General features: G+C 37.8%; 1 protein-coding gene across 3 annotated transcripts in view; it reads left to right on the top strand.

Moving 5' to 3' along the window:
• Positions 1–22,743, top strand: part of SLIT2 (slit guidance ligand 2) — a 351,115-nt gene that overhangs the window by 23,007 nt on the left and 305,365 nt on the right. The gene's annotated exons all lie outside the window — the stretch shown is intronic.

Here is a 22,743-nt window from a genome sequence, read left to right as displayed (position 1 = left end):
TTGAAAATCAACATGCAGTCCTATGATTGAGAAGTTATAAATGCCACAAAGATTAAGATTGTATTTGAGATTTTTGCCAGGTCTCCTGTGGATGGTTTTTATTTTAAAGGGCTTACTAATAGAAGACTTGTTGCTGGAGAAAGTCAGATATTGGTAGGTTTGTACTGTTGCCAACCCACCCAGTAGACTCTCTGAGTGTGAAACCCACAACATAGTTTGTGGCATCGGGAAGTCAAGTGCAGGAAGGTCTTTCCCACTCATGTTGAAATGGTTGCTTTCCCAAATGTAAATGTTTCTACCTCGAACAAGTCCCCATGGTTTGCCGACTTGAATTTGGTGAACACCGTGGTAGATGCTGGGGAGAAAAGCCATTATGGTATGTGGCCCCACACAATATGTGGGATTTGTGGACTTCAGCCATTGCTAACATCTGGCTTGGAATATGTAATAAAGCCTACCGAGTTCATAAAGAATGATTGTGTTTTTCAAAAGATGAATTTAAATATTCAAAAGATGAATTTAAATATATGGTTTTCATGTCAAAAAAAGTATTGTTGAATACACATCATCAGAGAGTATCTTAAAATTTGACTGTAAATCATAAAATTGCCACTGTAATCTTGATATAACTTGGTGACTGAACTTTATATAAATAATTATTCTAGGAATAAGTGTCCATAGGGTGTTAGTTTTATTTAATTAATTTTAATGTAGTTATATTATGTTTTAAGACACTGAAATCAAGTAATGTCATGAGGGGTGGCGTGAAATGCTAGTCATTAAATGCCTACTCAGATGGTAGTGGCTTTGCTTTCTTTGTAAATCAGTGGACCCGGTGGAGCCAAGTTTCCTCATCTGTAAAATGGGAATGGTATTTACCTCCTGGGAATATTTTAAGTCATAATACAGATTCTGTATTTGAAAGAACATTGTCAGCTTTCAAGTCTGAGAGAAATGATACTTAACAGGATTATCCTCCTCTCATTGCAAAATAGTATGACGTAACAGCCACACGTGTGTCCTTGCAAGTTGCTCCCAGTCAGCAGATCTCCCGGCCCTCTTTCATGTCTCTCTTGTATTTATTCTTGGCCTAAAAACACATACATAAGCGTAACCACATTAATTTTTTAACACTGCAGATTAACATAGAATGGGCATTTGCACAATTTCATTTCTTGTTCCGTGGCAACACAGGATACCTTAAGGCCAGAATGTTCTTAATGAGATCTCTTACCCTCTCCCAGTTGGTGATTCATATAATTTAAAAATTCTTATATAAAATGAATTAAGGATAGAAAAAGAAACTGTGACTCAGGAAACTGTTTGTTAGTTCACATATTAAATAGTTGTTTTAATGTTGTGTTGTCCTGAACAACAAAATGAAGGAAGACTACAAATGAGCTAGAAAATGCTGAGTGAACTCCTTAAGCTGTTCTGAAAGTTACCCAGAAGATTTATATGTATTGCTAAAGAATGCTTTTATCACTAATTAAAATTTCTGTTTTAAAACAATGTAAGATAATTAGTCCATCGAACTTGTAATATGCAAATATGATTTGACCTGTGGAACAGTCTGTCGCCTTTACATACGCTGCACGTGTGACTTTCCGGGCATTTTTAGGCTACATGTTTCGTCAGGGTGCAGTTCACATTGCAGCCCATTTAAGACTTCGAATGTAAACAATATTTGATAATGAAATAGATTTGAGCCAGAAGTTATTTTTGTTTTGCTTTCATCATAACTCCAATACTTTTTACACATACATAAGCTTTGCAGTCAGATGAATGTGGTGTATGTCCTTTTCATTACCTGTTACCCACAACCAAGTTAATTGCAATCACGAAATTATTTATAGAGGGTTAACCTTAAAACATTTGATAAATTGATATAAGAAACTTGGGACAAGAGTTTAAAAAAAAAAAAACTATGGAGAAAGTCACCAAGGAAAGTAAAAAGCCCATCTTTGGCGGATGCTTGGGGTCTAGGGCACAACACGGCTGTGTGAAACGTTATTAAGAGAACATCTGTGCCTCTTGAAATGTCCCCCAAGTGAATGTGTACAGCGAAGTATGGTGACTTGATTTAAGTGCTTAAAAAAAAAAGCTTAAAGAAAAGAGAAATAAATAAGTCTGGACACAGAATGGGAAAAGATAGCTTTGCCCCATCACGATAGGTTTCTTCTTCTAGTGAAAGATTAAAGCTTGAAGTATGTGAATAGCTGAGAACAGCACAGAGAAAGGTTGATTGCTTCCCCTCCAACAGTTCCAATTGATTGAAAAAAGCCTAATTTAAAGTTCTGTTTGTTCTATGTCTTAAACCATCAGAATTCTCTTTTAGGACCTGAGGAATGCTCCAGAGGAAAAGAATCCAAGGATAAAAAGTCATTGCAAGCCAACAATTGTTCCTAATCCTCACAAAATGCTGGAGAAATTAAATTTATTCTTTATTGCTCAAAGTGTTACCTAGGTCACTGGGCGATGGGAAAATTGGACTGGAAGTCGAGTAGGCGCAAGCTTTGTTTTGTGTCTAGATGTTTAACCTTAGACACCACAAGGCATCTTAGAGTGTTGTGGGAACTCGGTTCAGAGTGTTAACACGGAGACTTTTATTACCCTGGATTTATAATAGGCTGTGCTGTCAGAAGATGAAAATGTTGTGTTTACGTTTCAGTGTTAAATGATCATTTAATTAACACCTAAGGAAAAAAAAAGTTGTGAAATTCTTAGCAGCTTTTATTGTTGGTTTCCTGGGAGGTTTTAATATCCAAGTTTCATTGAGATTTCTTTTTGTTAGTAAAGACACAAAAGACATTATAAACTTTTTAAGGAAGACAAACAGTTTAACCTTGACCTCTTTTCCCCTAAAATATTAATTTAAATTACATTTTGAATCTGGTGTGCTAGATTAGTATCTTAAAAATATGTCTTAATTGAACACTTTATTTTTGTGTAAATGTTTAGCATTTAAATATTATTTAATTTGCATTCTAAACTTCCTGCTGTAAAACATTTGAAGTTGCCAGTTAGTTTACTTTCAGTTTAAAACATTTACAATACTGTTGATATGCATTTTACATCTTTTAAACTACCACTGTAGTTACATTGTTTTAAGAATCAGGGTCAAAATAGGCAACCATTGTCAAACACATTCTGTGGAAAAATAGGTACGTTGTTACTCTATTATTATCATCATCATTTAATTAGAGATCATTACTATCATATGATGAAGGAGATTTCTATATGGACAATAGGAACAGTGATGCCATTAATATGAAAATTCAAATTCACTTCATTAATTACTAAAAAGATTTGATGCTATCAGCTTATTTGATGCTATCACTTATTCTTGATCTTTTATAAAAACAGTTACCTAAAAAAGAATGGTCTTGAGACAGATTGATAGCATTTGTAAAATATAATCTGCACTGTCAGTGGCAGCTGCTCAATCAGTAACACTTTCTTTTTCTAAAAGTATTGTTAAAATGTGTATCTGTTACTCCTCTCATTTTATCTAGATATGTAACTTCATATTCAAACATGTGAAACATTAAAAATACTACAAAGTTACTTGCTGTTAAAGTAAAATCTTTAACTTTTCCAGAAATGAATACAGCATTATACTGTAGTTTTTCTAAGTACATTATTTTTATTCATATTGAAAGTAAAAATGTTTATCCCCTTTTTTTAAGTTTAAATTCAAATGCCTCAGGATAAAACCTGCTTTCTGTATTATTCATGGTAAAAGAGTGCAAGGAGGATTGAATGTTATTAAAATCTCTTAATAGAAAGCCTTGCTTTGAACCAAGAAATCTATTCTCGTTCACAAAATACTGCTGAGTATTACATAAGCACTTTGTACAATGTTATATGCTCTCTCTACTTCTATCAAGTTTCAGCATTTCTCTAAAACCTTTTTCTTTTTTTTTTTTTTAACCCACATTGAGTTTTTTGCTTCTCAAAGCTGTTTCTCTGTCCAGAGCTTAGTAACAAAAACCCACAAGTAGGAATATTCCTTTAAATGTTATCTCCTATACATAAATATCCACCTTTTGATAGAGGTAGTTACAAGACACAAAATGCTGAGAAGTTAAAAGGTATGAAAGAAAAATAGAGAAAAGGAGGAGTGACAGTATCTGGTGACTTAACATACTGGGTAGCTAATCTACATGATATAGTTCATTACACCAACTGAAATTCCAAGCCAGCCAGGTGTTGTATTCGTGTGTGTGTGTATGTGTATGTGTTTGGTTGGAGATGAGGATATTGAGAACTACAGAAACATACATACTTTGTGAATGTTCAAAATGTTTGAAGAGTAAATATTTAAGAAAATTAAAGGATATTTCATTTAACATAGATAAATATATTGCTGTTAAACTAAGAAAGCCAATGATATGCTTGCTCTTATACTGAGAAAGTCAGTGTTAACATTTTATGCTTTAATTATTTGGAATTTCTAACTAGAAACCAAAGAGGAAGATTTCAGGGTTTATTTTAGATAAAGTCTTCAGGTTTGCCTCTTAAAAAATAGGAATAAATTTTCTAAATACAAATAATCATATTGTAACAAGTATATTTGATAGTTATTCTACTGAAACCTTTGCTTATAAGGACATTGGGAGATGTGATGTCTAGAAATACTTTAGGCCACTTTGCAGGGATTAGGTAGTTAAAATTAACTTCTCTTTTGCATAAAACTCCTTTGCCTGGCTTTCAATACCCACTGCAATCTAGTTGTCTGCATTAGCACTTTAACTGGAGTCCAGGCAAGGAGATTTTCCTGTTAGTGACTGGAAATTCCTAGCACATTTCTGGACTCCATCCTTGCTTCCAATTTAGAGTAGCGCAACTTACTGTCCTCATGTAAGTCTCACCTCCTCCACCAACCCTTTCTCAACTGCTTTTGTTACCTCCCAATGATCATTCATTCTAATGCAGTGGCTCTGACTACAGGCTGACTCAGACTGCTGGGTTTGAGTCACTTAATGGGTAAACTTGTGAATGTCGCTCAATCACCTGCCCTGTGCCTGCAGGTTTTCCCTCATGTAAAACGAGGGTGATGGTGGAACTTACTCCATGGAGGTGTTGTGTAAATTATTCACTAAGTGAACACGAGTTAGTAGGATACTTGACAGTAGTAAGTGCTAAGTGGCTTTTTTGTTTTTAGTTTTTGTTTTTTATTATTTAAACTACCACGATTATTATGTATCTCCTACAATGTGCTGTTAAGTATCATTTTCTATTCATAATGTGTGTTAACTTTGCCAAGACTCCTGTCTGACATTTGTCTTTGTTTTACATATAGCATCTAGCCTAGTGCTAGATGGTTAAGAAATACTTCCCAACTGAATTCTTAATGGAAATTAAGCTTGAAAAAGACACTACCAGTAGGTTGAATTTGGGATGAAATATATGTAATGTGGATCAGAAATCAGAAGACATACTAGTTATGTTCCTAACTCTGCTGGTCACTAGCTACAGATGCTAAGCAAAGGTATTTGATCTCTTTGTAAAGACCAGTTTCTTTGCTTATTAAAGTATGTAGGAGTTCAGATAAGAGAGGGGCAAGAATTTAGCATAAGGCCTCCTGGTCTCTGGGGACTGCTCAAACATAACTGAGGGAAGGAGAGGAAACGAAATATATCAAAGATTTGCTCTAGTTCTTTTTAAAAAATTTACAGGGAACTCTTCACAGGATTTAGCAAGAATTAGAATGGTGGAATTATTCATGGTAACAATAAATCAGATGCTTAGATTGTAGGTGAATGATTTTGAGATTGTTCTCTTTCCTGTTAGCTAGCAGTTTTGAAAATAAAGGCAGTTTCTGTATTACATAAATACAGCCTGCTTACATTTTGCATGGCTTTGCTATTAAATGTAAATTGTTTGAAGGTTTAGGTTACAACAACAACAACAAAAAAGATTGATGGAGATTTGATGGTTGTGCTGCATTAAGTGGTTATCCTGATACGCGATAATCCTTCAATATGGGATACGTGTGGTGTATAATTGAAATAGTTTGAATAATCACCTGCTTCTCAAACGTCGCTAATAGTAGCATGAAGAAATGAGTTAAAAACCAAACAAGACAAAGCAAGGGAGAATAATGGAGCTGGTTTTGATAACGGTGCAGGTTTTTACGTTCATATTTGCGTTACCATCTTTTGATTTTAACAGGGTTGCCGGCAGGGGCCTTCATTTTCTGTATTTCACCCTACCAAATGCAGTGTGCACCTTGGGCAGTTAATTTTCCTGACGTCTTGAGGAGAATAGAACGTATAGAACCTGAGTACCCCGAAGGCAACTGAACTCTGGAGTCTGTTTCTGAAAGGCAGGCTCCCTCTCAAAACTGGTGTGGTTTTCTTTAAAGGGAATGAATTCCATACCTAATGAGTAGTTTCAGGGAAAGTTGTTAATCAGGTACTCCAAGTGACCACCCTGGGTTCTTCTCTTATTACAGAGGAACGTGAGGGAATGAGAAAGCAACATAGTTACATCTGATAAAAGGAAATACCTTTTTTCCTCTCCCCACCCACCGTGTAATCCTCTGGAATTTAGTTGATGCGCGGGAAACTACTACAGCAAACAGTGTGTTTGAAAAAGCTGAGTTGGATGAACAAGAGTAACACTTGTAGCTGCAATAATTACATTAAAAATCACAAAGTCTATCGATCATTGCATTTCAGGGCAAGAGTTTTCACCTGAGGGGGATCTGGAAAGAACTTTAATTAAATTCATGTTAATTTTACAAGGAAGTGTTTACACAGTGGGCAGTCCCACTATTATCAACATTATTTTTTTGGTTCTTTTCTGAGTTATCAGATATCATGTTGTTGCCTGAGATGAGATACGAGCCCAAAATCAGATGACGAACTTGAACTAAATATGACAGAGGGACAAAAAAGAACTATAAGTATAACAGAATGTTATTGAAATGGACAAATATTATTCTTCAACCCTTTCCCATTCAAAAAACATACACTAAAGAGAGAAGATTTAGAACAGCAATAATAGGGTCCAGATACTGCTTAATTGTCTGAATTAAGTGATCTTGTTGAATAACACTATTAAAATATAGAAAATGTTTTGCTCAAGGTTTAGTTATTTCCAAATACATGTTATATCCACATCATCACTGTGTATTGTGAGGTTCTTACTTTCATTGTATTTTTATAAGATGATCCAGGTTTAGATTCTGTAAATACAGCTCTTCTCCCCAGTCCTCAAGCACATGCTACTTTAGTACCTTGTATTCGTTGCTGTGTTGATCATTCTATATGTATTACATTTCAAAGCAGTGATTCCTAACGTGTGCTCTCTAGTGAGCCAAGAGAACCATATTCTGTGGTCAAATGTGTTAGGAAATAATGAAAGTCGTATCCCCTGTGGTGACTGCGCTGGACACTTGTGTGTTAATCTCCAGGGCATCGTGCAATAAAGAAATCTGTTTCACTTAAAAAATTTGCTTCTCAAGGTTATTTGACTATCCAGGCCCCCCTTTTTCCTACTTCCCCTACTAACACCAATTAATCTCAACAGTAAGAACAGTCTTTAGCTGTCCCCCCAAAGTAACTACTTTTCCTTAATTCTGATTGAGATTTTTTTTTAAATAAAAACTATTTTAGATGTGGGTGTTTAATATTGTTTTTCTTGTACCAATATGGTCAGGTAAACAACTCTTTATAGTTCATTGGCCTGATAAATTTGGTTTTTGTTTTTTAAGCCCATCTTTGAAAGCAAACTTGGCATTCTTTTGTTAACTCTAGGGATAGAGAAGTTTAGATCCTTATGTAAGAATCTTGTTACCTTAGCATTGTTATTTGCTTATATGTATATGTGTGGTATGTGAAATCATTTATTATATGTACACACACACACACACACACACACACACACACACGCAGATACCAGTGCTAAGGTACTGAAAATTCTACGGAAAGATAGACATTTCTCTCTCACACAGCACCACTCAGCTCATCTTAATGGCTGAGAACATTTCATCCCTTAACGCTTTCTCCCTTCTCCACTTCTGTCATTGTAACACCTGAAGCCTGATGTTTACAGCATTCTTTAGCAACACAGGGATGTCTGCATCCTCTCAGGTGGGTGTGAACTTGCAGGAGTCTTTCTCACTCCACGGAGAGTGTTGAAGCCAAAAGTGCTTGATGTACTATTTCTAGATGGTTAAAGGACTTTGAAATCAATGTAGAGTTTCATAGGTTCAGTATTTTTAACCAAAACCCATGTCTCCAGGACTAAATGACAAAATAACTTAGATATGATGGGTTAGAGACAGGAAAAAAAAAACCAAACTAATAAAAATCTTCTAAGATAACGTTTCATATATGTGATAGGTGCTTCTCCACAGAATACTTAGACTGATCATTACTGGAAATTGTGGTCTCTTCTGTTAGTTCCCCCAGCATGTTGCTTTCTGCCAATTCCTATTTATATTAAATATCCTGGGAAAATACATCAAAGAAAACATCAGTTTATGGCTAAAACAGAACTACTTCAAAGCCTGATGAAATGGGCTTAATAGAAATAATTACTTCAAATTATCCAATTTTTATAAACACATTCTTTAGATTTCACTAAAAGCATAAAAATAATCCATTTTGTCATAGTTTGGGTTCCATGGGTGCCCTCACCCTCTCTTCCCACTTTCCTGTTTTCTTTTTCTCTTTATGCTCTGTCACCATCTATCATATTGTATATTTTACTTATCAGATTATCTGTCCCTCCCATGTGAAATGCAGGTTTCATGAAGGCAGAGCATTGTAGTTGTTGCACAAGAAATACTGGTTGAGTGAATGACTACCATTGTAACAGGCTGACAAGATTTGAATCCAGGCTTCCTAACTGTAGCTTGGAGCCCATCACTTAACTTCTCCACCTTAATGGTCTCTTCTTTAAGGTGGAGATAATCGGAGCATCTGTGTCACAGAGTCATTGAGAGAATTAGAAGATGTCATGCGTCTGCCAGAGTTCCACTGATGTTAAATGTTTTTCATAAATCAAACAACCCTTGAATGGGTTGAGGAAAAATAACCAAATGCTTACCACCATCCATTCAAATCATTTGCTGTTGCTTTATGGTCTTTTTGGAACCACCCCCTCTCCCGACCCCCTGTACTAGAATAAGGAAGCTACATTTTACAAGCTGCTTGCTCTTTCCTTCTTTTTTCCTACACGTTTCCTGGGTTCCCCATTTTCATGGCGTTCTCTGTCTTCCCAGTGCTGCTTCTGGGATGTTGGAATCCCACCCTGGCCTTGCTTTTAAACAGAGCCTGCTTTACTTCCTGTCTGCAGGGGCTGCTGCCCTTCAGAGGATGCCACCATCTCGTCTGGGTAGAGGGGTCCCTTCCTTCATGTGGCTGTGCAATGCCAAGCTATAGATACCTGCTCATATGTAGATGTTTTCACTTACTTTTTAACTTGATTAATCTATGCACTTCTGGACTGGGGACTAAAGATGTTTGACTAAGTCTAGTATATTATAGAAATAGTTTAATTTTTATATTATGCTTGCTAGTTTATTGACAGAATCCCTTCCCGTGGTTGTACACCCCTTGAGGGTCTGGGCCCTTTTATCTCTGTTCACCACAGAGCAGTATTCACATGTAGTGGACACGCAATAATTTGTAAGCTGAAATAAAAGTGCAGGAAGTACAAAGGATCCACAGTCATCTTTCATGACAAATGAGCTCCAGAAGGCATTTGAAGCTGTAACTTTTTGATATCTTTCCATTTGTTCTCCCTTGATAGTGTTTAAGTTTAGAGTAGCAATTAGTAAACTTGTTCGGTGTATCTTATCTCTTGTAGCAGTAAAAGATAGGTGGCTTTTTATAGGTGGCTTTTTGTACCAGTTTCCTCGCTGTGATATTGCATGTCAATTCTGTTTATGAAAGCCTAAATAAAAGGCTGCTCCACAACATCTTTGATAGTATGTATAAATTCCTAGTATTTTTTACACATTTGTATGTGTGTGATTTTGTTTAAGTTGCAAAGAAAGCAATATTGCTACAAAATAACAGCAAAATTGAAATTGCGAAAATAATGGAACACCATCCAGGCAGCTAGTCCCATGGTCGCTAAGGCACAGCTTATGCATTGAGTGTGCGTCCACAGTTCTTTGCCATTCTAGAGCATGTACTTCTGACATTTTTATTAGGCTTCTGTGTTTGGTCACTGTATTAAATCCAGCAATTTATTCCTTTCCACTTAAATTGTCTTCCCTGTACAGGGGGTGGAGAGGAATTCACAGCGGCTGCACATAAAAGGCCATTATCTTATCTTAGCAAATCCAGCCCTACAGAGACAGTGAATCATGACAGCTCAGCTGGGAGGCTGGGAAGGGAAGTGTATCAAGGAGGGCCAGATAGTGAGCGTGAGTCAGTGATGAGGCCGGCGGCCGGGGTGCTGGTGAGCCCGGCAGCGGCGGCAAAGGTTAGCATCCCTCTGCCGATCCAGGCCGGGTAGACCGTTTAGCCGACAGACTGAAGTTTGCACCCAGGGAGTGTGCTCTGCCTATAATCTTGATTTACTTGTAGCTTTTACAAACTACTCAGGAGATCTTACTACACTGTTATTTTTCTCCCCCAAATCAAAGCACCTTTTTTCCTTTTTCTTTTTCTTTTTTTCCCATGGGATAAGTGTACTGATGTTTCATGTGTATGGCTGGAGGCAGGGTGGCGAACAACTCCAGAAACTTTGGCACTTTCCTGTAATACACCCTTCATTCCAGGAAGAGAAGTTCTGATTGGAGGATGTGGTGATGAGGGTGGAAGTGTTGAGACCCGCTCTGTAGCTGTCATGGACAAGCGCATGACCTACGAGCTCTACCAGATAGGTTTATTCGTATTAATAGTTACTCGTTTGATCTCAGCAATATGAAGGAGAACCACGTTGCCGATGAGGAAACTGAGACCCAAAGAGATGATGTAATTTGCCCAAGTGGCAGGCTGGCATTTGACTACAGTGCAGTTGTTCCTTACAACATGTATTAACTGGACTGGGGTCAAGAGTTTCTTTTAATTAGGTAAAAATACTATAAAAGGCATGATCTTGATGATCTGTTTTAAATCTCACATTGTCTGATGCAGTGTTAACTGCATAGGTGCTTATTGGGAACTTGTCCCCCTCTGTCCCCACCTCTCCCATCACTTATCTAAACTTGAAGCTAGGTGTCCTCTTGACTCATTTCCTCTTCCTTTATCCTCATTGTCAAGTTCTGTTGATTCTGCCTCCCAACAACCACACCCATCCATCTTCTCTCCTTTCCCTGTCTTTAGTTTACTTCCTCACCAGGGTCCCCTGCTTCAGGATTTCTTCCTCCACACAATCCGCTCTCTCCCCAATGGCCAGAGGCTCTTCTTAAAAGTCCAGCTAGGATTATGTCCTTACCCTGGTCAAAAATCAGTTGGTCTGTTAACACAGCAGTTTCGATTTAGCAAAACATTTTTCCCGTTACATTCAAAGGAACTCAGATAAATATATATCACTGTCTCACTTTTATAGATGAAATAACTGTAGCCTAAAGTGGTTAACTGAATTACTAGCCCACTGTAATAATGCTAGTAAATAATAGAACTGTTATTTTTCTCTAAACCTTCACTAACACTGGGGTCTGTAGTCTAAACTCCTTCCATGGCCGTCAAGTGTCCTCATTGGCCCCAACTTATCATTCTTATTCCCTGATTTATTATTTTTTAAATTATACCTTGTACTTAAAAAGTTACACATGTTAAGTCAGCTGCTCTTGAGCCTGTGGACTTTGGCTTCCAGTATTTCTTCTGACTTCTTCACCAGGAAAATTTCTCTTCACTCTCCAAGACCCAGCTCATGACTCCTCTACCATGAAGACCTCCTTGATTTCCTCCAGGACAATGTGACACCCCTCCCAACCACAACTCAATGTTTCAGCCAAACAGCGCTCTCCATTTAGATGCCACAGCAGCCTCACACAGGTCATTCCTCTTCCTTCTCCTTTATTGCCTGACAGAATATCTCTCATGCCCTCTTTTGCTAACAGTATGCCTTATGCCTCAAGAGGCTGTTACAGCAGAGGTCGTATTTATCTTGCAAACCTTAGGTTCCAGTCCATAGTTGGGACTGCTTTGGTGACTAAACGAGCTTATGTGAAGACTGTTTATAATGAATTCAAATGAATTCTTCTCTGAGGCTTTTTTTGGAGAGCCTAATCTGAGCCTGCTCCCTGCGCGGCCCTGCCTTGCTGTCTTTCTTAGGCCCCTGTTAGTTTTATGTAACAGTTGCCTTTTATCACAGAGCGTTTGTTCCTCCTCCTCGCTCCTTCTAGAACCCAAGCGTCAGATGGCAGGTTCTAAGTCTTTTTCATTTTCATGCCTCCCAAAGCACCTCTCAAATCACTGAGCACATAGCAGGAGCTTGATAAATGCTTATTAAATAAATTTAATAAAGATTTGACATTCTTTTCCTCCAAGTCACATTTCGATCATCGAAACAGTAAACGTCTGTTGGAAAAAAATATTAAAAAAATCACTATCATTGTATCTGATTTGTAAACAGTTCATATTTGACAGAACCAGAGCATGTTTATACATGCAGATCGCCAAGTCCACGCCCAGGTAAACAAGCCTTGCATTTCATCATGTTTATTATGGGAACATAGTGTGTTAGTTTATTTTAGAATTTATGTGAAATAGATAACAAGGTCCTACTGTATAGCACAGAGAGTCCTATTCAATACCTTCTAATAGCCTATAATGAAAAAGAACATGAGAAGGAATATACATGTGTATAACAGAATCACTATGCTGTTTGCCAGAAATCAATATGACATTGTAAACCGACTATACTTCAATTAAAAAAATAATAATAATAAATAAATAAATAAACGGCATGTGAGTCAGTGTGCTGTGGTAGAGAGCGCCAAGATTTTTGTGGGCAGACAGGATGGGGTTCAAACTCCAGTTTCAGTAGGGCGCTGGGTGGGAAACACTCCCCGACCCGCTTTCTTACTTGCTGAGTGAATATAATATACTACGTGTGTTACTGGGTTGCTGTGAAGATTGTGTTTGTGGTGTCAGCAAAGTGCTTACCCTTAGTACCTTCTCCATAAGTATCAGGAATTATTAGAGATGCTGACACTTCACTGAATTCTTGTGTTCTGCACACGTGCTCAAAAATTAGAATATTTCACTTCATTTTCTGAAATGCCAGGATGAGGCTCTCTACCCAGGATAGTATATCATGTCAGCCAGGTTATTGTGGATGCTTTTGGAAAAACTCTTCAATTTTAAAGTCTTGTTTAATTTCTCAATAAGACAAACTATTTACATATAGAAAATAGGTGGTTACTGTTAATAGATTCGTTGTATGTTTTCAGTTGCAAACAACTGACACTTGTCTGAATCTGGCTTCAATAGCAAGAAAACTTATGATTGCACAGAGCAAGACGTTCAGAGGTAGTTTTCATTCCTTTCTCTCTCTTCATTTTTCCATCCTCAAGGGCAGCTTTTCCTAAGGCTTTGCTCCTGGGCTCAAAAGGGCCATCACTTTGGGCTTGGATGGGAATCCCACTGGTTCATATGTAATGGGAGAAAGAGGAAAAAAGGAGAGAGTAAGGAAGAAAAGAAAGGACAGAAGAGACATCTCTCCAGCACAGCCCAGTGGATTCTAAATCCCTTCCTTTGATCGACTGAAACAATTTAGGTTTCAACTTCAGACCAAGAGTTGCCAAAGAAATGACACGTAGTGATTGGCTTAAACTAGTTAAGATACCCCTCCGGACTTTCGGATGGATGGGTAAGTGAATCAGATGAGGATGCTGTTAGGAAGGAGGAAGGGGTGGTGACGGAGGTGAGGAAATAACCCGCAGTGTCCACTGTAATCAAGCAATTAAGTTTTAATTTTTCGTTTTTTTGGACTGCAGGAATCTTGGAAAAGTTACTATTACAGCAACTTCTAATTTAGGTGCAAAGAACTGAACCTCTTACCTTTGTTGATTTCTTTGGGCTTTATTTTCACCCATAGGGCTAATAAAACCCACCTTTCAGGTTTTCGAGATGATTAAAAGTAAAATCTGTGTAAGGCTCAGCACGTAGGACAGGCTGGCTTTGAGTAGTTGCACTTGTATTTTCTCGGTCAGAATTTCTTTATTTCATCTTTGTCTCATCTGTCTTCCAGCTTTCCACTTCCAAATATTTACATTATGAATCCACAGAGGGGCCTCATTGCCACGTCTAAGTTAATACATCCGAGAAAAATTCATAAAGGTCTTTTCTTTAACAAAACAGTTTACATTTTATAAAGTGTATAATTGTACCATCTCCCATGACTCTCACAGCAACGCTGTGAGGTATATAATCAGTTATGCCGTTTAACACATCTCTTTACCTGCCTCCCCCTCTACAATGTGAGTTTCTTGAAGACAGAGACTCTGTCTGTTTTCTCGACTGTTGCATCCTCAGCATCCAAATTAGTGCATCACACATGGTAGCTGGGTAGATGCTCAGTTGGTGTTTGTGGAAAAGAGAGAGCCTAGGAGGAAGGAGTGAAGGTGACTTCCACTGAGGGAAGGACTCTCTTCCTTCATGGCGTTGCACTGAAGATCCAAGCCCCCAGGCTTGGTGGGCCTGAGTCTTGCATTCCCCCCTCACTCTTCAGCTTCATCCTGCTTCTTTTACCCTCCTTTCTTCTGGCTGCTCAGCTGTATGGACAAATGCAGTTCCCGGGATAATACTTGCTTTTTGCTTCCACAGGGCCTTTGCATATGCAGATTCCCAAGCCTATTCTTCCGCAGACTCAGGCCCCTGCTGCTTTCCTGTACCCAGTTATTGTCCCCTCGTGGTCCCATAGAAATCCTGGTTCACTTTGTGTAGAGCCCTCATATTCCAGTTCAAACACCCCTTCCACGATGCTCCAGGTTAAATCATCTTCTCTTCACACCTCCCCATACTGTAAGCATATAGTTTGCAAATGCATGCCTATCTGTATGGTTATTGTATGAATACTCGTTCTTTACTGGAACTTCTTGAAACCAGGGCCTGGGTTTTTACTGATTATTGTTTCCCTAAAGCCTGGTGAGTATCTGGCATCTCCTAGGTGCTCAGTAAATGTGTGTTGAGTGATTGCCCCAGGCATTGTCTTGTCAGTCGATTGTCATGTGTTTTCCATAAATGATGATTATGATTTATAGAGGAAAGGTTAGTGTTTTGTATTAGTTCCTCATTTTTCCCCCTATATCTTTTCTCACAATAACCTAAATACTGGAAAATTGTAAAGTCTTCAGGACCAGCCACTGCTTCCCTGCCTCAGATCTGTTTCATCATTTCCTTGTCTTATTTTAGGGTTCAGCATAGAGATTCCCCTCAGTGGGTTTCACTCCACTCAAGGCTGGATGATACATCCCTCATCTGAGTGACTGCAGCACGCCGTCCTGTTAACGTAGTTATTACTTCTCTGTTCTTCTCATCTGTCTCTTGGTCGAGCTGAAAAGTAGACTGAATCTAGTCTAAGATGTTTGCTCTTTCCTCAGAACAGTACTTGGCATAGTACATACCAGAGATACTTTTCCAAATGACTGAATGCATATCTTGCACTTGTATGATATTCCCCAGAGAGCAAAATCATTCCCGGAAAAGCATTTAGTAAACAGTTGTAATTTAATTCAGTGTCTTCAGGGTGGCATGTGCATCCTTCAGGGATTGCTTAAAATAATCTCCTTTTAGTGATCTTAAAAATTACAGTGCATGTTGCACATACAAGTACCTGGCTGGGGAGGAGAATGGGAGATGAAATCCAGCCTGCCTTTGGCTCACTAGGCTGTTTTTGCCCCTGAGATGCCGTCTTTACAATTTTTTCACAGAGATGCTGTACATGATAGTATGGTTCTAGATATAGAGAGAAAATTTTAGAATTTTGTATTTCAATTTTTCTCTCAACTTTGAAAACTCTCTGCTTTGTCTGTATTTTAAATATTCATAGTGCAGTGGTACTGGCATACTAATTTATAAATACATGAATAAATTATAAATGGTGGGGATCTATGCTCAAAACCTGTACTGATGATAATACATGATGAGAGCAATTATGGAGAACTTGGATTTAACTTATAATTCCAGTGTCATGGCAGTTTCCAAGTTGATTTGCAGCTTTTACCTGATGTCATTTTCAGATGCCTTAAGAAAGGTCAGCCTAGGGTCAGGACATCCTGGCCATCGCCTGCGTCACTTTGCATGTGCGTGTGTGTGTATGTGCGAATTGTGTGTCTCCCTTGCTCCCGTGATTGTGCCGAAGAAGAGAGTGGATGGACTGTGGCTACAGGGTTTGTCTTCAGGCTTTGATCAGCTCTATCCCAATGCCTTCCTTTTTGGGAAAGCAGATAACACTGATTTTAAGACTTATGAGCCGATTCCCTTTTCAGGTGACTATGATGAGCCTTCTCGTCCCCATTTATTCGTGTACTCTAAATCTTTAGATGTCAAACAACTGCTTCACTTCGTCTCTGCCTCTGGGATATGATATTAATGAATGCCTGGTAGGTTTCTGGACACAAAATAGACAAGTATGCTTGGATTCAGAATATCTTAACTGGAATCATGGTCCAGCCACTTTCTAAAGGTGTGATATAGACAAAATAATTTACCACTCTGAGCTTCGGTTTCTTTCTCTGTAAGTTGAAAATAATGATTGGTTCACAGATTTGTTCTAAGAAATCAGTATAATGTGTAAATATGCCATGAAATAGACACTGCTCATAGACTCTTTGCATTTTGAGCATGCTAACTGCAGAATCCTTCTTCATATTTATTAGCAGTGCTAGAATCACAGCTGTTTGCCTGTGAGGTCTGATGTGATGCTTGCTTTAAAATAAAAGTTTTGTTCCTTCTTTATATTAAACTAGTTAAAGTGTGGCTATTTGGTTAGATGACTGGCTAATGGGTTAATCTGTTTTCTGAAGAAATGACAACCTGCTGGCCTTTCCTGGGGTCTACTCCAAGCAGCCGTATTTCGGGGTGAGTTGTGGTGCAGTGATGGAGCTTTCATCAGTGCTCTGAATACCATTGAGTCATGGGTGCTACTTGGCTCTAGGGGAGTAAAAATCACCTCCAACTGCAGTACCCAGGAAGGCGACAAAGAGATTCCATTTTAAGTGGATTTCTATATTTTCCAAAAGCCTAAAAGGGAAGAAAGCATCCATATAGAGAGATAACATAAGTTGAAATGGTTAAAAGGTATGTTTATTAAATAAGAAAAAATCCTTACGTTTGTGGTACAGGATTAAGGAGAGGTAATCGAGAAATATCAAGTGAGACCCTTTGAAAGGCTCTGAAATGCTGGGCTGAAGACTTCATTTGGATTTTATTTGGCAGGGTCATTGGATCGAGATAATTTTCTAGGAGGATTATGACTGTAAATTGAAGTAAAGAAAGACTTGAACCCTGGAGACCAGTTGCAGAAATAACGCTGTGGTCCAGCGTCCTAATTCAGGCTGATACTGTCAGGAAAAAAGAGGGATGTATAAAGAGCTGTGTGCAGTGACATTGCACAGGTGTTGTAGAGCATGATGGTTTTAGATAGACAACAAGATTTTTAAAAATTTAAGCGAAGCCTATATAAACAACAAAGAAACCTAATTCCCAAAGCATTTAGATTAATTAAGATACGAATGATCATCAAGTGACGTTCTTAACCGAGAGCAGTGTGACATAGAATCATGAAAGGAAGAGCACTACTCTTGTTTCAGGATTTGGAACCACTTCTTACCTCTTTTCCTGACACACACACCCTGGTTGCCTTATTCTGTTGTTAGAAGTAGAGGCATCGATGTATCAGCGTGGCTCTCGTTTTCATATCAGAGTGAAAGAACGTATATCCCGATGCTGGAAAGGACCTTAGAGACTTAAGTGAAGAAACTGGTGCCAGAGATGTTGTGTGACCTGCCCGAGGTTGCCCGGCTTGTGGAGGAGTCTTCGCTGTGGCTCAAGGGTCCAGGCTCCCCAAGTAGAGAGTCCGTGCTCTCTGGTCTCCCCCTGCTCCAGGAATCCAGATCCTTTTTCCTTCTCTTTTCTTACCATTTCACACTGTTTGCATTTTGTTGTTATTCAAAGGTACTTACCTGAAATTCACAGAAATGTACATGCTGCTTATTATTATTATTACTGTCTTCAGAAGGTACCCACCTGTTAAGGATGCTATGCTAGGCTCTGTGTTAAGCCAGGTAAATATACACAAAGGCCTTAGCCCCCACTGAGTCTCATATTTCATATACTGGGGTTTGTAGCCTGAGGCCACTGGAGTAATGTGTAAGTATCCGTTTTCTCCCATAAATTCTCCATTCTCAGATGATTTTTTGCTTTGTTTTGTTTTGAATTCTGGCTGATAGTTTGGGTTCTAAGGAAGAGGAAAGAGAAATTCACATGTTGTTTTTCTTTTGCAATATGCTGTATATGGATTTTTAATTTATGCACATTGACATTCTTTCTAGAAGAGCTGTTAGTGTACCTTTACCCTAGTTTACAGGTGAGAAAGCTGAAAGTTGACTAGCCTAGCTGCTAAAGAGAAAAACCATGATTGGAATTCATATCTTCTCTGACCCATAAAATAGGCCATCTCATCTTGAGAAGTGACATCCTAGTACTGACACTGGCAAACTGAAAGACACTCAGAGAAAAACACTGAGGATGTTAAAAGGCCTGAATGGTGTATCATATGAGAATCAGTTGAAGAAACTTGAGATGTTTGGAAGAAAGAGATGGTCAATCTAAGTGATACTTAACCAAACTTTCTAAAACATATGAGGTATTATCCTCTCAAAGAAGTGTAAACGCTAGATAGCTCAAAAAGACCAGAGTAATTTGGCAACGGAATTGTTTGCCTCAGAGTCTTTGCAGAGGGCTTGGGGCCAGATACCCGGCGCTGCTCCACTGTTGGAAAGATTGCACAAGAATGTGTCTTAAATGTTTCTCATTTTAATTTTTCTGTCACTGACTTCCATTTAAAAATGAATTTGATACAAAATGACAATACATACCAGCGATTGACCGTAATTTCTCTGAATCAAGGATGACAAGGAGCCCCCCCACTCTGGAAGGCTCCCTGAGGACCCTCTCTGAAACACTGTGTATGCAGTAATCTTAATTTGAAAATCCCTGGGGTAAATAATTTCTGATTTCCATTTGAATGGCAGCATATTAATTTAACTTTAATTTAGAACAAGGTCAGTTTGTGTGATCGATTCCTGATTTGTACATGACTTTGGGGGAATCTCACATAGATTTGTACTTGAGCAGAAAATATGTCAGTATCTTAATAGCTAGTCAATGCAACTCACTATATTCATTGCCAATTAAATCCAGTCCTCACTCTACCCACCTTGAAAGGTATTTAAGCTGCCTCAGAAGCTATTTAACCCAATAAAATGAAATAGAACAAAATGAAATCTTGTATTATTTTCAGGATTTTAAAAAGGTGTCTTAGAACATTCTGTACTCAGTGATCTTTTTCTTCTAAAAATCTTAAATCTATGCTCAGTGAGAAGGTGTAATTATAAGTAAATCTACCTAAATTTATAGGCTTGATTTTTCTTAACAGACCACTTTTGAAAAGAAAGTAAGATGGAGAGTAAGGAAGGACAGATATTATTAAATAAAGTGTTAGAAGAGTTACATGCTCAAATTATTATGTTCTTTGATACAGAATGTTCTAGAGTAAACTACATTTTCACTTTATTTGTATGGTGGTCTGTGTCATACTTGGAATCTATCCAGTCTAAGAAAATGTCTAGGAAACAGTGGTACGTTCAAACAAGTTTTCTACTGATTGTTGTCCACTGACCTTTCACATACTGTAGATGTTCTAGAAATACTAGCAACCCAAACAACTGTCCATGAATTACCTCTTATTATGCTTATGAGGACAGACTGGTGAGACCGCTCACATTCTCTCACTTTGAACACAGGTATTAGTTAACTTACTGCTTATTTTATTACTCCATCTACTTAATAATAATGTCGAATGTTTAAAAATATGTGGAAAGTGGAATTGTGCATTAAACAAAGAAAATAAAACCAAAAATAAGCCAGCGACCTGAACTGGAAACAAGTTAAAAAATGTAATTTTTCAGTTGCACAAAAGTTACCATGGCATTACCTTTCCTTTTGTGTCTGCTGGTGATTTAATTTAGTAGTTTTAGAAAAAATGTCTATTGCTGTGTTTGAAAATTCTAATTACAGAGATTGGTAAAGAAATTTCCAAGTACAAGGAGTATTTGTAGAGAACTGGTGAAACTGACAAGTGATTGACAGGTAAACAACCCCACCGTGCCCTTATATTCCATCCTGTGATGCTAGACTATAGATACTCTGTAAGCCCCAGGAAGTTACCACCATCCCATTTTTATTAAATGCTTGGCTTCATGGATGTAAACAATATTTTGCATTAGCTGCCTCAATAAGTTGCTTTCTTTTGGTGTTACTGCATCATCTTTCGTCACTGTGGTGGGATAGCTGTGAAATGAAAGAATGAAAACTTTCCTTTCATATGTTTAACTGAATTTAAACTCTGAAAAGTAAAGCAAAGTGCAAATTTCATCAAATAGATGGAAACCACCTAAACATGAATGAATGGGATAGCTTTTCCAACTTGAAATTTTCTGTTTATGACTTACCAGTGTCTGAGTGAAATTGCCCTTTCTTCTCTGCTAACGCAAAGGTGACAGCTCAGCGTGTATACACAGCATTATATTATGTGCAATCAGAAGCTCTTGTAATTGTCCTTGAAAGCAGTTTGCTGTTAATATATCTTGATTTTCAGAGTGTCACTTTTTTTTCTCTTGGATCAAGGCTTTCTTTCGCTGCTTCTTTACATATAGTTTTCTTAATTCTATGCATTTCTTAACTGTGTTTTTTAGTTCTCATTTAAAAAAAATCCTCATTACTGCCTGCTTTGATAAAAGATTTTGAAGTAGTTAAATTTTATTATGATCCTTTTAAAATGGTTCACATTTTTTGTAATAAATTCAAAAGTGTAAGATTTATCTGAAGTAAAACTTTATGTTTTCCTGATTTTTCAAGTTTGGAAAAAATTCTTCTCTTTGTAACATTTTTATATTTCTAAAGTGTTCAAGTGATTGCCTCAGAGTTTGGAGACAAAATAGTCTTTTTTTTTTCCTTCTTGTACTTGAATGCTAAGAACTTGGATGTTTTAAATGAGCTATTTGCCAGCAGATGACGATTCATTCCAGATAAAAGAGAAACCAAGGACAGTAGAATCTGTGTTTGCTAACCAGCAAAATCTGGAAAATCGCATTTTTGAGATTCCCCAGGCAAAACTGTTGATCTAAGAAATGTCAGTAGGACTCACTGAAGTAGGGTAGGGTGAATATGGTGGACTTAGGTCAAGGTTGCTAGAGATTTAGTGTGTATTCTTATTGCTAATTTTTAAAATCCCATAAGGTTTTTGCAAACAAAAATTATATACCTGTGTAAATCATGGAATTTTCATTCCTCTGCCAGATTGTGAAGGAAAAGTGGGAGGTAAATAAAAAAAGGTCAACATGAATTGACTCCAAGTCAACTGTAATCTATATCCTGTCTTGCTAATACATCTCATAACAAAAATGTTTTGTATCAGTATATTCCAAATGTTTGTAAGTTATTTAGAACTTGGAACATGTTTTCCCATAGAAACAATGTTGTAAATATTGGTTCAGTTCCCAGGCCAGTACATCCAGCCTATTTAATCCATATGTATCTAAGATACAGTACCAATGTTTGCTGGAGTCCTGGGTCCTAAAGGCATATGTGCAGAAAAGAGTGCCATGATGGGCATTTTCTCTCAACTTTTTCAGAGGCCATATGGTCCCATAGGAGTTTTCAGGAGAAACTATTTTTGGTATTCGTCCGCGTGGTCTCCTTATTCAGTGTCCCAGAGTCCTCCTGTGAATTTATACTAAGGCAGGGACCACAAGGTGTGATCTCAGCTGACCTTTCAAAGGAAAGCAATCAGCTTTGCTGTACGTAATGGCATTTTCACATTTTTTATTGTTCTGGACTTTTTGATAAGGCCTATTAATCTCAACTTTCTAAATGACCAGATTTTAAGAAAAATAAGATAAAGTTAAAAAAATTATAAAGTATGAAAAAAGACAACTGGGGTATGACAGAGACATCTTCATATGTTGCTGGGTACTTAAGGTCTTAGTGCTTCGTTGTGATTTTTAATCGCTTTCCATTTTGTCCGCCCTTGAAAATGCCTCATTTCTGTCAAAACTTGGTAGTTTTTACGGTAGCCCTCAGAGCCTTTGTCGAGGTGAGCCAATGTCAGGGGGAGGTTGGTATAAAATCTTAGTTTACAAATTGAGGAACTGTAATTTATCACATTATTTTTCAATGATGTAAAATTGCTATTATTCACAGCTGTAATTTTACATTTATTTTAGTGGCTTTGTGAAATGGGTTTTCCCCACTATCCTACATTCAAAAGCTAGAAGGGATTTTATCGTTTTTGTTCTCTTTGCTCTGTATTAATTCCCACTTCTGCCCCTCCGTTTGTTCCCAGGCACACCTGCTGGGGCAGGCAGGTTAAAGGCAGCCCACCCAATGGCTGAATCATAACAGCCATTCTCAAGGCATGTAGGTGTTTCTTAAGAGATGTAAGCCTCTGCATTGCTTTGAGCAGTAAGAACATACACACTTGAAAAAAAATTCTTTCTAATACATATATGTATCAACAAGGGTAAAAACAGATTTTATTACC

This window comes from Vicugna pacos, chromosome 2 (assembly GCF_048564905.1).
Source record: "Vicugna pacos chromosome 2, VicPac4, whole genome shotgun sequence".
In the NCBI taxonomy this organism is placed as follows: domain Eukaryota; kingdom Metazoa; phylum Chordata; class Mammalia; order Artiodactyla; family Camelidae; genus Vicugna; species Vicugna pacos.
Note: the sequence above shows the minus strand (reverse complement) of the source record. Positions and strands in the feature narration are given on the sequence as shown.